Source organism: Schistocerca americana, chromosome 1 (assembly GCF_021461395.2).
Source record: "Schistocerca americana isolate TAMUIC-IGC-003095 chromosome 1, iqSchAmer2.1, whole genome shotgun sequence".
NCBI classification, from domain to species: Eukaryota; Metazoa; Arthropoda; class Insecta; order Orthoptera; family Acrididae; genus Schistocerca; species Schistocerca americana.
Window position 1 is genome coordinate 919,283,023 of NC_060119.1, and position 17,782 is coordinate 919,300,804.

Here is a 17,782-nt window from a genome sequence, read left to right on the forward strand (position 1 = left end):
ACCAGAAGCATTTTCAACTTACTCCTCCAGTAATCTGTTCACGAAATGACCCCACTATGTTGGTGCAGAATGAAATCAGCAGAAGCATTAGCGTAAGGGCTTAGACACTTGCAGATCTGCACAGTCGTGGTCAAGAGGTTCTAGGCGCTTCAGTCTGGAACCACGCGGCTGCTACGGTCGCAGGTTCGAATCCTGCCCAGGGCATGGATTTGTGTGATGTCCTTAGTTAGGTTTAAGTAGTTCTAATTCTAGGGGACTGATGACCTCAGATGTTAAGTCCCATAGTGTTCGGAGCCATTTGAATTTGAACCTGCACAGTCGTGTCACTCCTTGGAAAGACATAGAATGCCCATTTATAGATGTACTGATCAAAAGCAGACACAACTTCCAAATGATCCTTTTCGCAAGTTTCTGACGAAAGATAAGATGCGATTCATTCATAAACGGCTCTTCACTGACTTAACGGCTTAACGCTGCCTTCTGTGAATACCGCCGACAAGGGGACTGAACGAACTTCACCTCAACGATTTGATACATATTCACAGGGTGGTAGGGTACGCCTAGGACTTTAACGTTTGTGAACAGGTAGAAACGACAGTTTTCGGGAAAAAACGAGTTTTAAAATTTTGGGCATGCTTATATACGTTGTATTGTTCAAAAATGATTCAAATGGCTCTGAGCACTATGGGACTTAACATCTGAGGTCATCAGTCCCCTAGAACTTAGAACTACTTAAACCTAACTCACCTAGAGGACACCACACACATCCATGCCCGAGGCAGGATTCGAACCTGCGACCGTAGCAGTCGCGGGTTCCGGCGTGATATTGTGGGTATGAGACAAGGAGGAAGTACCGAGCTATAAGCGCTTAGTTTGATAAGCGCCAAGTCACTGGAACGATACTGCTTTTGTCTTTCATCACCACTTAAACTTGTGGAGATGGTCTGCAAACATGTAGTATTAAAGTAATTTCTCCAAAATGTACTCCGCTGTGCTGTCTTCGAAATTTATTTTTGCATGCATCTGAAGTACCTTACAAAACGGTCACAAAAATTCGCGTACGTCATCGAAGAGAATAGAGAGACAGTTTCTAAAGAAGGCCGCAGAAAAATTCTTTCATTCGTACACCATCAGTTGTCTGCAGCAATATTTGCTGAAATGCTTTGATATGAGTGGTACGCCACGAACTTATGTGATCACCGAGGGACGTTTATGAAAGTAAACCTGTTTTGTTTCGCAATAAATAAAGCCATGTACACGAAAAAACTCGGAGTTCATTGCATGTGCTGTATGTTGCAAAAATTATTGTTTTCCATGTTCCTGGGATCAGTATCATGCTGATTCATGCAGTGCTCCATACGTTGCAGGTTATAATTGTCACAAATGTACATACAATAATAAAAATAAAATGATTGTAATGATTGTACTGCTGTGATGAAAAGTTCTTGTGTAATCTTTTTTTTATTTCCAATCTCCTTACGAAAAATTGTTTTTCTTCTTTTTCAGGATCAAGATTACAAAAATAATACAAGATTCATTAGATATTGATAATTTGAACAGACATAATGAATTTGTCTTTAGAATTAAGTGTCAATGAAGAAAAAGGATCATCTATGAGATCCGGTACAGTGACCTCGCGCTTGCGGAACAATGCGCTCATTCGCTCACCTGCGGACTCCTTGGATATTAACAAGCATACAGAGCACATGGGTAAGGCTAAAATTTTCATACTCGGTTTTCTCGAAAATGGCTGAGAGTAGCATCTTCTTGTTCACATATGTTGAAGTCCTAGTCGTGCTCTACGCACCATGTCAGCATGTATCAAATCGGTGAAGAGAATTTCATACGGTCCACATGCGAGCGGTGTTCGAATGATGTGATTGCGTGGCTTATGCATTACTACAGGTAGCTTTCTGTGCGTAATACTTCATCTACATCTGCGTCTATACCCCGTAAGTCATACAGCGATGTAAGTCGGGGAGTACTTTATGGCCGGCCACGGTGGCCGAGCGGTTCTAGGCGCTTCAATCCGGAACAGCATCTTAAACATGAGAAACATTTACACTCTTGGTTGAGTTTATCTGAGTTTGAACTGCTTCACATCTGGCAACGACCCTCTATCGGAGCTGGCGCGACACTTGCTGACTCGACGTCGTTCAACCAACTAAGCTCTCCCAGCTGTCACCTGTCACATTTACGGCTGCCGTTATCGTATCAAGCTTTCGATTCTCTTCTACGTACGGGCACCTTAAGTGAATTGCAGCGTCACTGTTTGACAAGTGGTTAACTTTTCGGAGGCTTAGTGATCGTAACATCATACCCACCGTTTCTTGTCATTTGCCTTACATTGTTGATTTGTGTTTTTCTTTCAGAAAATTTTAATTGCCGATATAGAAAACCTGGAAAATTAAGTCGGGGGAATAAACGCCCCTATCGTAGATTCTCCACTTCATTTCTCACCTACCTGCAGAAATTCGGTGTAAATTTACAGTAATGTGCTAAAAGTCGTAGGATAGCGATATGCATATACACAGATAGCGGTAGTATCGTGTACACAAGGTACGAAAGGGTAATGGATTGGTAGAACTGTCAGTTGTACTCACCTGACTGATGTGAAAAAGTTTCCGACGTGATTAAGGCCGCACGACGCGAATTAACATACTTTGAAAGCGGAATGGCAGTTGGAGCTAGACCCATGGGGCATTATATTTCGGGAACCGTTAGGGAATTCAGTATTCCAGATCCACAGTGTCAAGAGTGTGTCGAGAGTGCCAAATTTCAGGCATTACCTCTCACCAACGACAACGCAGTGGCCGACAGCTTCACTTTAACGACCGAGAGCAGCGTCGTTTGCTTAGAGCTGTCAGTGATAACAGACGAGTAACACCGCGTGAAACAACCTCAGAAATTCGTTACGGTGTAGTCACCATATTTCGCTTAAGAAAACGCTAAATGCGGGAAGATATGAACATACTTTAAAGCAGTATGTACTGTGTACAGTAGAGGAACAGTTCGGAGACGGTTTGTATTAGCACGACTATGCGTCCTGTTATAAAGCAGCATCTATGTGACAGTGGTTCGTGGGCAATAACATTTCTAAATTGGACAGACCTGCCCGCAGTTCAGACGTGAACCCAATGAGAACGTCGACTTTGCTCCAGACCCCAGGTTCCAAGATACCTCTTCTGGTTTTGGCTACTGAAGAAGAATGGGCTGTCATTCCTCCACAGACATACAGACACATCATTCAAAGTGTCTTGTACAGCCATCATAAAGGAGAAGGCATCCCATGTTAATGTCCGCTAATATGCGTCCGGTTACGTTGGATCAGATAGCGTTTTTGCCATTTACCTCGTCACTAGGAGCTATAAATTTGTGTGGCATTAGAAAAACACCATATACTGTACATCATTAAAAGGAGTGAAAGAAGATCTGATGTCTAATTGCAATACACTGACTTTAACGCCAGTCGAGCGCTCTGACTGAGGAACATGTAATTACACCCTCTCGTTAATGCTAATAGAATTATTTTTTCTCATTACCGTGTTGTCTAGTTGTTTCGGTGTGCAAATTACTCTGTAGCTCGAGTTAGTAGCTCTATCTTTTAACACTTCATGTCAGTTAATGCTTCGTTCAGTAGGTACTATTACCTCTGAAGGACGCTAATAAATTGATTTTAGTACTCGAATTACACTACAGGCCATTAAAATTGCTACACTAAGAACAAATGCAGATGATAAACGGGTATTCATTGGACAAATATATTATACTGGAACTGATATGTGATTACATTTTCACGCAATTTGGCTACATAGTTCCTGAGAAATCAGTACACAGAAAAACCACCTCTGGCCGTAATAACGGCCTTGATACGCCTGGGCATTGAGTCAAACAGAGCTTGGATGGCGTGTACAGCTACAGCTGCCCATGCAGCTTCAACACGATACCACAGTTCATCAAGAATAGTGACTGGCGTATTGTGACGAGCCATTTGCTCGGCTACCATAGACTAGACTTTTCAATTGGTGAGAGATCTGGAGAATGTGCTGGCCAGGGCAGCAGTCGAACATTTCCTGTATCCAGAAAGACCCGTACAGGACCTGCAACATGCGGTCGTGCATTATCCTGCTGAAATGTAGGGTTTCGCAGGGATCGAATGAAGGGTAGAGCCACGGTCGGTAACACATCTGAAATGTAACGTCCACTGTTCAAAGTGCCGTCAATGCGAACAAGAGGTGACCTAGACGTGTAACCAATGGCACCCCATACCATCACGCTGGGTGATACGCCACTATAGCGATGACGAATACACGCTTTCAATGTGCGTTCACCGCGATGTCACCAAATACGGATGCGACCATCGTGATGCTGTAAACAGAGCCTGGATTCATCCGAAGAAATGACGTTTCCCCGTTCGTGCACCCAGGTTCGTCGTTGAGTACACCATCGCAGGCGCTCCTGTCTGTGATGCAGCGTCAAGGGTAACCGCAGCCATGGTCTCCGAGCTGATAGTCCATGCTGCTGCAAACGTCGTCGAACTATTCGTGCAGATGGTTGTTGTCTTGCAAACGTCCCCATCTGTTGACTCAGGGATCGAGACGTGGCTGCACGATCCGTTACATCCATGCGGATAAGATGCCTGTCATCTCGACTGCTAGTGATACGAGGCCGTTGGGATCCAGCACGGCGTTCCGTATTACCCTCCTGAACCCACTGATTCCATGTTCTGCTAACAGCGATTGGATCTCGATCAAGGCGAGCAGCAGTGTCACGATACGATAAACCGCAATGGAGAAAGGCTACAATCCGACCTTTATCAAAGTCGGAAACGTGATGGTAGGCATTTTTCTTCCTTACACAAGGCATCACAACAACGTTTCAGCAGGCAACGCCGGTCATCTACTGTTTCTGTATGAGGAATCGGTTGGAAACTTTCCTCATGTCAGCATGTTGTAGGTGTCGTCACCGGCGCCAACCTTGTGTGAATGCTCTGAAAAGCTAATCATTTGCATATCACAGCATCTTCTCCCTGTCGGTTAAGTTTCGCGTCTGTAGCACGTCATCTTCGTGGTGTAGAAATTTTAATGGCCAGTAGTGTATTTTCCTGACTTACAGTTGTTGTTTCTAGTAACTCTTTCTCAGTATGGATGAAATAAAATACCTCTACGGTCAAAAGTCACTTTAAGTAAATATTTAATCTGCTTGACGGGCATAACAATCGAGGGTGGTTCTAAAGTACTTGTACAGTTACCAATATTCATTTTTCGAAAACTATAAAGCTTACAAATTTGTGCTTTGTGAAAAATGAAAAAACAGATATTGACCCTTAGACAGTGTGTCTAATAGTGTATTTTAAATACGACAGTATGCCATCTTAGGCACTGTATAACATTAAAACACTTTATAATGGCATTTTAAGCCGAAATCATGATCGTGTAAATGTAACACTACAAACAAAAGGCAGTCTAATGGCGGTTCTGACCGTAAAGAAATCGCAAAGTTTGTTTGCATATCTTAGTTACAAGTGAAGCTGAGTAAGAGCACTGCAGTCGCTGTCGTAAAACTGTGTCACGCGTGAAGAAGACGCAGTGCGTTCTGTGGTATCGTGAGACAAAATCACCAATTACTGGTCAGCGAATTTTTCGAAACCAATACGGAAGAGAAGCACTTTATAGAAGGAGAACTGTTGTGTGAGACATGAAGTTTAAATAGACCGGCAGTGTGTTGGATCTCCAGTGAACAGTGAACGAAGTGTCGCAGCTGTGTCACAGACGTTCTTACGAAGCCCATCCAAAGCTACTCGAAACACATCTCGTCGATTAGGGATTCCTAGGACCACAGTACGAAGAATTCTACACAACTGATTGCACCTGAATGCTTGTGCGGTCCAAATAAGATACGCGTTACAACCAGATGATGAAACTTCTCGAGCAGCTTTCGCAACTTAGATGTTGGCATGAAATCGACGCCTGCAATGAGTATCTTCTACGACTTTGATTCTTCAGATGAGGGTACTGTCCACATAGGTAAAGTTAAAAAGCACGATTTGAGGATATGGATCTCTGGAAGTAAAATGAACGTGGGGTGCCGTTTAATGCACAACTGAGTCATTGGCCCTTTCTTTTTGTGGAAAAATCAGTAACAGCTAACATCTGTCTGTGTATGTTAAACAGTTTGTGAAACCGCAACGAAGAGTCTTGCAGCCTGATGTAATTTTCCAACAAGATTGTGCACGACCGGATTGAGGATTGCGTATCAGAAATTTTCTTAATGATACGTTTTACGAGGGGGAGATTAAGCGTGATAGTCCTACTGCATGGCCTGCAAGATTACCAGATTGTGGGGCTACGTGAAGGACAAGACTGACGCAGCACAAGTACCTGGTCTGTATATATTAGGAAGAGTGATAACAGATGCTGTTTCCGTGTTAGACAAGGAATGTTGTCAAAGTATGGCGTGAAACTGAGTACCGATTATACGTTCTTCAAGAAACAATCGGCGCACTCTTGAAGTTTATTGAAATCGTTACAAAAACTTGGTGATTTCATTCTTTCAGTTTTCACAAAGCACAAATTTTAATGAATTAAGGATCGGTCCGTTTTCTTGCAAGTACGCAAGCTATTGTTTTGTTTAGTGTACTGCAAGTACGAGAACTTAGCTCAGAATTTCAATACGTCATATTTGTAAGTTTTATATTGATAATTTTACAAAGAATTTAGCCTCATCCTGTATATTATGAACATGAACACGGCCATAGTTAAATTTGAGCGCACGTATCTGGCAGCAACATCCTACTGGCAGTGGCGTGGTTGTCCGTAGTCGTGCAGTAGCGTTGAGGCAGGCGGAAATCTGTACAAGATTTAGGCTTCTGATATCCCACGCTGCTGCGAGGCTGCCGCCAGAAGACAATTATGAACCGCAGTGACATTAATATGGAGACTTGCAGCGACGATTAAGTATCATGGCGGTCGCAGGGCGACAGCTGGAACAAAGGACGGCCATCTACAACGACTGGAGTTGATCGCTGCTCCGCCACTATTTGTGTTCAAATGGCATTCAAAGATTACTCATTGTAACTGCTCCCTCATTTAAATTCATTTTCATTGTAGAATATAGCGTAATTAAGTTTGATGTGCGCCTTATTGAAATTTTTAGACCTTTCCTAACGGGTGCCAACAGTAACGTATTGTTCCACAAAGCAACATTTATCATCAATATATACTCGGAGTTGCTTCAGTTGTTCCATATTAATTATGCAAACGAGCATTTAAATCCTTTAAATTATTAATCTTTGTGTTGGACAATTAATCTGAAGCCACACAGTACAACTGTGGTGGATATAATGTACTTTCTATAATGCGTTTAATTGTCGTGGTAATAACATAAGGCTTACGGCAAGAAAGGAAGAATGAATTGATTGTTGATGTTAATAAGGATCATCCTCCTTTACCTCCTCTGCATTACTGCAGACGACGTGCCACTGAGCACATTTGTACTGTCCATGCAGTACATGTGAGGCGCCTAGTTGTTTCCACTACACTGTGTGGAATACGAAGGTTCTGTTATAGTTCACTAACCTGCTGTCTTCAAGGTCCCCAGCGCAGAAAACAGCACGCAGGTAGTAGGTTCTGTATCCTGAGGCTAAAACTGACTTTTAGCGACGTTCTGTTCTGAAATAATGTATCACTTCTTTGGGATGCCACTGGCGTATTTTAATATAGCCACACGAGAAGACTACATGATCTTAATACAACACCTCCTGATACAGCAAAGTACGTGATCAAGCACAATGTTTACGAAAATGTATCTTTGCACTATTTGTGGTGCCGGCCGGGGTGGCCGAGCGGTTCTAGGCGCTACAGTCTGGAACCACGCGACACTACGGTCGCAGGTTCGAATCCTGCCTCGGGCGTGGATGTGTGTGATGTCCTTAGGTTGGTTGTGTTTAAGTAGTTCTAAGTTATAGGGGACTGATGACCTCAGAAGTTAAGTCCCATAGTGCTCAGAGCCAGTTGAACTATTTGTGGTACGTGTCTGTGCCTCATGACTACCGGAGTGAATCTTTTAATGCTGATACTGGCAAACACATCCTGCCACAGACAACATGACTGTACATCCCGACTGCCTAATCCAGAGCGACGAACAAGAACTTAAACAAAAATTGGAAACACATCCTACGACAGATAATACGTCTGTTCTTCTCGACTGCCTAATCCAGAGAGACGAACAGCCCGAAATACTTCGCGCGCCATACCAGAAAAGGCGTGACCCAAATGCTTCCGAAGTGCTTCGTCTGCAATTTCGTCAGTTTTTTGTTTTTGATTTAAATTGTATTTAATAATTCTAAAATGACTGATTGATAGTCAGCTGTTGAGAGATATTTATATTAAAAAGTGAAGTCATTCCAGTGAGTAGTTTAACTAATAATGACAACTATACTTTAACGTTTTGGCGCCCTTGCTCCGAACACAGCAGCCAATCACAGAGCAGTAGCATCATGAAGGCGGTCTTTCTCACGGGAATGGTACCGAATCTAACATCTGTCACAGGTACCTCACACCACATTTCGTCATCTATATACTTCTTGCATCTCCACAGCTCTGGAAACAGCTTCTTGGAGCCTAATATGATGGCTGACTTAGCCAGAAATGTAACAGGCTTACTGAAAAAGGACTTGTGTATGAAGGAAAAAATATCAAGGACAGCACATCAGTGAACTGTATTGTAACAGTGCGAATCGGGTTTGGTGGTCTAGCGCTGAAGTGCGTGCCTCGAAACCGAAAGTTCGTGGGGTCGAATCCTGGCCGAATAAGGGAAATTATTAGTGTGCCTTTAATTTTCCCAAAGTCACCTTGTAACCTCCTACAGTCACTCAACTACGACACCTTCCGGTTCACCACAGCGTCATTATTAAACAGCCGCAGATTGATGACCAGATATAAATGCATTGTAAATTTTAACATGTTATGTATTATGGCGTTCTTGTATTTCTTGTAAATTTGAATTCAAGCAGATGGAGAATTGATTAAAAAATTAACATTTCAAATAAATTTCTACTAGCTAGGACATTATTTCATACTAAAGTCAGTAGCGGCTCGTAAATGCATATTTGCAATTATCTCGCAAACGGATTGTTTTGCTGAATCATGTAGACTAGAACAGTTTTGCTTTCATGAACGTGTATTTTCACCTGTTTAAGTGTTCGCTGATCATTAAGTTAATCTCCTATATTTTATGATCTGTGGCTGCGTTTCTATGAGTGAACGAAAAGCCATAGCTCTGCGGGAGAGATGAGCTATATATATATATATATATAAGGAAAAAATGCCGGTCACGAGGAAACTTTGGTAACCCGCGGGCCTGATTCACATATTCCCTTAAGCTCGCGGGACACCCGAGCTGCAAACGCATAAAATCAAAACTCCAGCGTCCGTGACGTTAAGGTTTATGGGGAAACGCTTGGACATGAATAGCATGCCTTTCAATACATGCCACGCAAACAAATTATGCCTCAAAACACGCTTTTTTGAAACTAAATTTAATTTATGTTGATTCCATCGTCAAATACTTACATTTTTGTACACTTCTTGAGCCGGCCGGAGTGGCCGTGCGGTTCTAAGCGCTACAGTCTGGAGCCGAGCGACCGCTACGGTCGCAGGTTCGAATCCTGCCTCGGGCATGGATGTGTGTGATGTCCTTAGGTTAGTTAGGTTTAATTAGTTGTAGGCGACTGATGACCTCAGAAGTTAAGTCGCATAGTGCTCAGAGCCATTTGAACCATTTGTACACGTCTTGAACGTGGTATCCTTACTTACAACACTGTAGAGCAGCCTTCTCAAAAACAAATTCTGCAATTTCATGAGAAAGAAATAATGTTCACGACAAGTAAATAAATGTAAACATTTGAAGACGGGATACAACGCACCTTGAAATGTCATCATGGAAAATAGGCCCCTATGAAAGCCACTGGTTGCAGCTAATTCATTATGAATTACTTTTAATTTCAATAGCTGCGGTGTTCTAATTCATCCACAACGGATAAGAATTATTTATTAATGTTAGTACGAGGAAGGATCATCATCATCAGTTTTCTGCCCTAGGGCAAAATGTGTGTGAAATCTTATGGGACGTAACTGCTAAGGTCATCCGTCCCTAAGCTTACACACAACTTAACCTAAATTATCCTAAGGACAACACACACACACCCATGCCCGAGGGAGGACTCGAACCTCCGCCGGGACCAGCCGCACAGTCCATTACTGCAGCGCCTCAGACCGCTCGGCTAAACCCGCGCGGCCCCTAGGGCAAGTCTTCACATGTAGCTCTCCGTGCAGTCCTCCCATCTGCTACCGTCTTTGTTTTCTCACATTTTCTTTTCTATCCTTATAAGACCCACTATCTTCTGCGTTCTCTTCGTCTTCTTCCATTCACTGTTGCATCCACAGCATCTCGCTCAATGCCCAAGCCAATTGTATTTGCTTTTCCTGATTACCTTTGAAGTTTCTCTCTCTTTCTCCACTCTGTCCTCCTCCAAATCCACGTCTCAAATGCTTCTATTCTTTTTTCCTCTTTCCTTAGTGTCCGTATCTCACGCTCCATATAAAGCTTGTTCGAGTGTTTGAAATTTAGCGTGTTAATATTCTCAAGCACTATTAGCATGCATTTTTTTTAAAAACATTCGTCCAAAAATACTTATGATAATTGATAGCATAGGCATGAGTTGGTTCTCTACCACTAAATGAATACAATGCTAGCGCCCTTGTCTCTCGCATGTATGTCTTCGGCGGGCCGGATTGAAAGCAATCGTGGGCCGATCTGGAAATTACGTAAATGATTATTTGAGTAAATACGCTGGAGAGGCGACATCACCATAAAAAATGAATCACGACTCTTCGTGACTTCGCCCACTCCGCATTAAGCTTTTTTTGCACATTTTATGCAAAAATTTATCGGTATTTTGATGGTCTTTGCTGTGTCTCCGTTGCAAACTGCTTCACGAGAGGGAATTTGGTACGATTTTTTCCCTACACTACAGGCAGCTGGCCCCGTACGGCCTTACAGCTACTAACGCAGACATTCGGAAAGTGGGAGTGTTGCTTTTAGACGGACAGGGCTGACATTTACCTGGGCGCGCGGTCCGCCGTCGCCTTAACGACTGAGTCCGCGCAGCGAGCATGCGTGCCGCGGCGCTAATTACGGCCCAATGCTGGCCGGCCGCTCCGCCAGCTAACGAGCTGTTGCCCAACTGGTGACACCGGGGCTTTCTCGGATTAAGACCGCCGCTACTGAAACAGGGAAAGCGACGCACAACGGGCACTAAATGAAAGTACGCCACGCGTGCTACTGTGTGTGTCTCAACTACGACAGCACCCAGCGACTGGTTTCCTTTTTCGGTTCGTTCAGTGGTGCAACTTTGGTGTTACATGTCGAAATAATAGACAGTCGGACAGAAATACGCGGATCCATTTGCAGCAGATGATTCGTTGTAATATAAGTGCAATTTCATTTGACGTCCATTCACTATGAAGCAGATAACTCCGCGCCAGCTTCCAGTACTTATTAGTTACACTGCAATATAACAGGACGAAATCCAACACACTGCGGTATTTTCGTGGCGCTCGACTTGAAGGTAACAGGATGGAATTCTTGTCATGAGTGGCGTTATCTTCACCGGGATGATTCATATAAGAGCAACAGAATGCAGGTAAATGTTATACCGGGTGATCAAAAAGTCAGTATAAATTTGAAAACTTAATAAACCACGGAATAATGTAGATAGAGAGGTAAAAATTGACACACATGCTTGGAATGACATGGGGTTTTATAAGAACCACCCCGTATTGCTAGACGCGTGAAAGATCTCTTGCGCGCGACGTTTGGTGATGATCGTGTGCTCAGCCGCCACTTCCGTCATGCTTGGCCTCCCAGGTCCGCAGACCTCAGTCCGTGCGATTATTGGCTTTGGGGTAACCTGAAGTCGCAAGTGTATCGTGATCGACCGACATCTCTAGGGATGCTGAAAGACAACAACCGGTGCCAATGCCTCACCATAACTCGGGACATGCTTTACAGTGCTGTTCACAACATAATTCCTCGATTACAGCTATTGTTGAGGAATGATGGTGGACATATTGAGCATTTCCTGTAAAGAACATCATCTTTGCTTTGTCTTACCTTGTCATGCTAATTATCGCTAATCTGATCAGATGAAGCGCCATCTGTCGGATATTTTTTGAACGTTTGTATTTTTTTGGTTCTAATAAAATCCCATGTCATTCCAAGCATGTGTGTCAATTTGTACCTCTCTATCTACATTATTCCGTGATTTATTCAGTTTTCAAATTTATACTGACTTTTTGATCACCCGGTACATCTACATACATAGTATGAAAGCCACCGTATGATGCGTCAAGGAGATATCTTGCATCTCTACTAGCCATTTTCTTTTCCATTCCACTCGCAAGTAGAATGAGGGAAAAACGACTATCTATATCTCTCCGTACGATCCCTAACCTTTTTAATCTTAATTTTCATGGAAATGTACGTTGGCGGCAGTAGAATCGTTCTGCTTCAGCCTCAAATGTCGGTTCTCTAAATTTTCTAAATAGTGCTCCTCGAAAAGAACATCGCTTTTCCTCCAGTGATTTCCTTTGAGTTCCCGATGCATCTCTGTAATACTTGGGTTTTGTTGGAACTTGTTGGTAATAAATGCAGCGGCCCGCCTCTGAGCTGCTACGATGTCTTCCTTTAATCTAGCCTGGTGCGGATCCTACACTTCCGAACACTACTCAACAAAGGGTTGCAGTGTCCTACATGTGGTTTCATTTGCAGGTCACCCACACTTTCCTAAAATTCTCCCAATAAACCTAAGGCGACTATTCGCCTTATACAATCCTTACATACTCGTTCCGTTTCATACTGCTTTGCAACGGTACTAAATTAAAAACTAAACTACACTCCACCAGAACAGGCCATGAAAGCCCAACGGTACTGACCAACCGCCGTGTCATCCTTAGCGCACAGGCATCACTGGAAGCGGATATGGAGGGGCATGTGGTCAGCACAGTTTACGAGACTACCTATACTTCTCAATCAAGCAGCTCCTTAGTTTGCCTCACAAGTGCTGAATGCACCCAGCTTGCCAACAGCTCCCAGCAGACCGGGTGGTCACCAATCCAAGTTCTGGCCCATCCCGACAGCGCTTAACTTCGGTGATCTGACGGGAACCGGTGTTACCACTGCGGCAATGCCGTTGGCTCTGCAACGTTGCGCCCAGATGTACACTGAAGGGGCAAAAGAACTGGTATAGTCATCCGTTTTCAAATACAGTATGTAAACAGGCAGATACGGTGCTGCGGTCGGCAACACTTATATAAGACAACAAGTGTTTAGCGCAGTTGTTAGATCGGTTACTGCTGCTACAGTAACAGGTTATCAAGATTTGAGTGAGTCGGCGCACGAGCGGTGGTTCAAATGGCTCAGAGCACTATGGGACTTAACCCTGACAGCCCTGACAGCAAATAGTGTTCCGCTCTGAGGAAGCTCTATCAAGTAATTTTATCTACAAATTCCGAATAACATGAGGCACATTCCAACTATTTTGCAACAAATTGAAACCTAAATCAGATGATTGTCTGGACTCATCAGAATCACATGCGTAATGTTCAAATGTATCCATGTGAAGTTGAGACCACCAAATGCTTGAAAGGTGTCGCGGACGCTAATAAAAAGACAGCTCACATAGATAATTGCTGTGCAGCGTAAAAAGAATCGTTATTGCTTAGAACAGTATCATACAACATAGAAAATTTCAGATCAGAACGAACTTTCTCCTGCAATTTGCTTTCCCAAAGAGTGAAATCTTATTCAAAATTATGCGTGCAATAACATTTTCGTTACAACAGTTTCATACATTCAGAGCTGAAACAGCCAACGGGTCGTTTAGGGAGAAATAACACTTTACTCTGATTTCCCTCTTGTCGTCTTGGGGTACAGGTGGCGTAATTTGGTCGTAGCAGCACTGGGGCATGTGTGGTAGTTTTTTTTTTTTTTTTTTTACAACTTTGGTATTTTTGTGTCAGTTGTTACATAATATCCCGAAAGATTTTACCCTAACGTATGCAGCCAGTGCAGTGACCCAGTAGGTGCAGATCAGAAAGTGAGTGTCACCAGCCGCACCTTAGCCGCCCAGCGCAGCTTCGCCCGCGAAGGCTGCTGTCGTAGCACTGGCAGCACTTCGCCGTGCGTAAAGGGCGGAACCTGGCTGCATTGTCCTTTCGCAAATCAGCCGCGCCTCAGCGCGGCGCACCCGCCGCAGCCGCGGCGTGGCGTGGCGAAACCTTCTGTCTGCCTACTCGGCTTCCCGCGTCTCTCAATGGCCCGAGTGAAAGCGATTATGGTACCGGAATCGCACACCTTTCCCGACCCGGTGCTCACTGTACTGTGCTTCCCATGTTTTCTGCAGCTCACTGCGTCGGTTGCTGGGAGACCATAATGGCCGGCCGATGTGGCCGTGCGGTTCTAGGCGCGTCAGTCTGGAACCGCGTGACCGCTACGGTCGCAGGTTCGAATTCTGCCTCTGGCATGGATGTGTGTGATGTCCTTAGTTAGGTTTAAGTAGTTCTAAGTTCTAGGGGACTGATGACCACAGATGTTAAGTCCCATAGCGCTCAGAGCCATTTGAACCATTTTTTGAGACCATAATGTATTTGTCTGCGGTGCTCAAAAGTAGCATTGCGGGGCTCTAGCACCTACAGACATCGTCAGACTAAAAATGGAGATTACTGTTTAATATATAAGAAACTATCAACTTCGATTGCGGTAATGGAACCAACCTTTACCGATGTTTCAGCGCAAATAATTGAGACTTCTTCAGAAGATTTGCCTGAATCTATAATTTGTCTAACAAGGCATGGTCTAGAAATAAAACTAAAACAGCCTGAATATTTCTGGACCATGCCCTCTTCGACAAATTATAGATTCAGGTATATCTTCTGAAGAAGGCTCAATTATTTGAGCTGAAACTTAGTTAAAGGTTGGTTTCATTACAGTTTATTAGAAACACCAACTAGAATAGCATAAAAGATTATTCAAATTCTAAAAATTAAAATAGAACCATTGCTAAATAAATGAAGAGGTATGAGCATCTCCCTTTTCTGTGCCCCGGAGGATTGGTTTACAATGACAAGGTCGACCATGAGGGAGGCTAGTGTTTCTGGCCCTGTAATGAACGTCATTCTACCATTTCAAGCTATGGATGTGGAAATTGGCCCAAAGTAAGCAGAGGATTGGCGCCTATCAATCTGCCATAAGAGTCAATACTGCTCTGCGATCCAACCAGGGTGCTGGCAACTACCTTGTTACGAATGCGTACAAACCATAGCTGAACTCCTTCCACTGACTTGGAACAGGCATCGAGCATGACTCTTTCTGCGACCGTCAGAAGAAGTAAGAAGGAAATGTGAACAGCTTGCTGTTTTCCTGCAGTAAGTTCGAAGTATAGCAATACCGTTTATTGCAACATCTTGTGGAAAACCTGAAGTGCCCCTTCCAGAAAGTTCTTTTATTTTATGGTACTATGAATATCCTCAAATATACACAGACCTATCATAGCGTGAGTACAGGTACTTTAGTGCTTTATCTGTATTTGCATAGTCACTCTAGTCTCCAGGCGTATGCTTCCCAAACTCTGCTGAGTTCTCTCTTCTTTATTCAGTCTACAGCCGGTATGTCGGGATCCATTAACTACAGTTGGTTAACCAATGTGGAAATTGTAAAATAATTTAAAATCGTCGTTCGAACTATTTATATTGTTATTTATAATGCAATACCATAGCTGCTTTGATCCACACGCTACTGCCTACGCACTTATACACCATGCTGCCCAATCTTTCGAAGACCATTGTCGCAGAACGGGATCAGATATTCTCAAGGACTCTTAACTAAAAAATAGATTGAAAAAGAAAATATATAAAATAAAAATGACTAAAGATAAATGATGTTTAGTTAACATAAAACAAATGAAACACGCCTAATTATGTAGGATTTAAAACTATCAACAAATAATAGATCAAACCGATTTTTTGTATTCGATCTGTTGTTGACCAATGCACATTGCGAGCCATGCTCGACGTTTATTCGATTCTCCGTTGTTGTTTTCATTGATACCACAAATGAAATTCTACATTCACACATGTAAGTTGTGGTGAACGGAATGAGTAGTCTTAACACACTTTCCGACAACAATGGACATTGTGCACTTAACTTTCGACAAAATAACGTCCGTTTTATTTTAACAAAATCTATTTAAAGTGTGTTGTCTTTGTGAAGTGCGCGCAGTTGTACACTGGATCGCATTTGACTCACGGAAAACAGTCCTTCACCTACCGTATGCCATCTTGGAATCAATTTATTTACTCGTAGATTCTTCAAACACAAGAAAGGTGATGATATAATTTGTTACTAAGGACAACTACGACTGGATGAACAACAAAACAAATAAGTAGAACTATAAAAATCGTCTGCATTTGTATGTTGCCCAGTCGTTTGACAATTTGTTTATAAACTGTTCATTGCTTTGACCGGTTGTTTTTGTCGTATTGATTCAGAATCGGACAATTCGTACACAGCATTTCCGGACAACTTACTCACGAGGTACACGTGTCACTGCAGTAACTTCCATAAAAGTGCACCTATGTGCTACACCTCCTCGTGGTTTGTTACTCCCACTCTTAAATATAACTGACTCAGCGAACATAATACGATGACAAGGGATTTCGAAATTAAACAGTTTTTGATTACTACTGCGATTATTAAATCGATTGTTAAATGTCCCTAAATTGATCTAAAGCCAACCTGAAGTACGTCCACAGCCATACTATTCACGTTGTCACTTAAGTTAGCCGTTGTCCGTTTTGCTTCCGTTCGGTCGTTTTTATGGCTGAAGGCTTCAGTGCATGGAAGGTACACAGGAGGTCCCTCTCTGGCAGTACATGTCAAATGGTTCATAATGATGCCGATGGCGTTGATGATGATGGCGACAACGACAAGCTAAGAAGTAGCAGTCTGTAAACAAAAAATGAAACGGAGATTATCGTAATTTACAGACTATAATACGAAATTTTTTTTTCGAAAAATTGCCTACAAAGGTCAGGTGCGTCTTATACTCGAAATTAATATGAAAATGCCCAGTGTTTGATTTCAAATTCACGCCACTCTTAAAAATGGCGATATACTCGATGCCACGGGAAATCTATCTCTATCTGGTAACGATGGATTCAAATGTCAGTAACACTACACCGATAGGACTAACATGAGTTTCGGGGATTCGCAAGCTTGCTAACACTGTCTCCCTCCTGTTCCGCCATCACAAACGCAGAACACTGACTAGCGTATGATACGTCATTGCCGTCTACGGTGCCAGTAAACTTGAACTGAAAGTGAATTGTGTTATTGTTAACAGTACAACATTTTTGTTGGTAGCTAGTTCCGTAATGGAAAAAATTTTTTGTCTGGCTTTGCAATACAATAATAAAAATGGTAAAAATGTTATTTAAAAATGCTTGAAAATTAATGTGCCTCTTATAGTCCATAAAATACGGTATGTTTAAAAAAAAATTTACAGTCGTCACTATTATCCAATACATTTTTATTTTGCCCATCAGAAAATGTGATACTGTCCCTCCCCCGTCTTCTTATTGAATTCATGGCGTGGCGGGGTCAGGGATTTTCTCTGCCTCGTGATGACTGGGTGTTGTGTGATGTCCTTAGGTTAGTTAGGTTT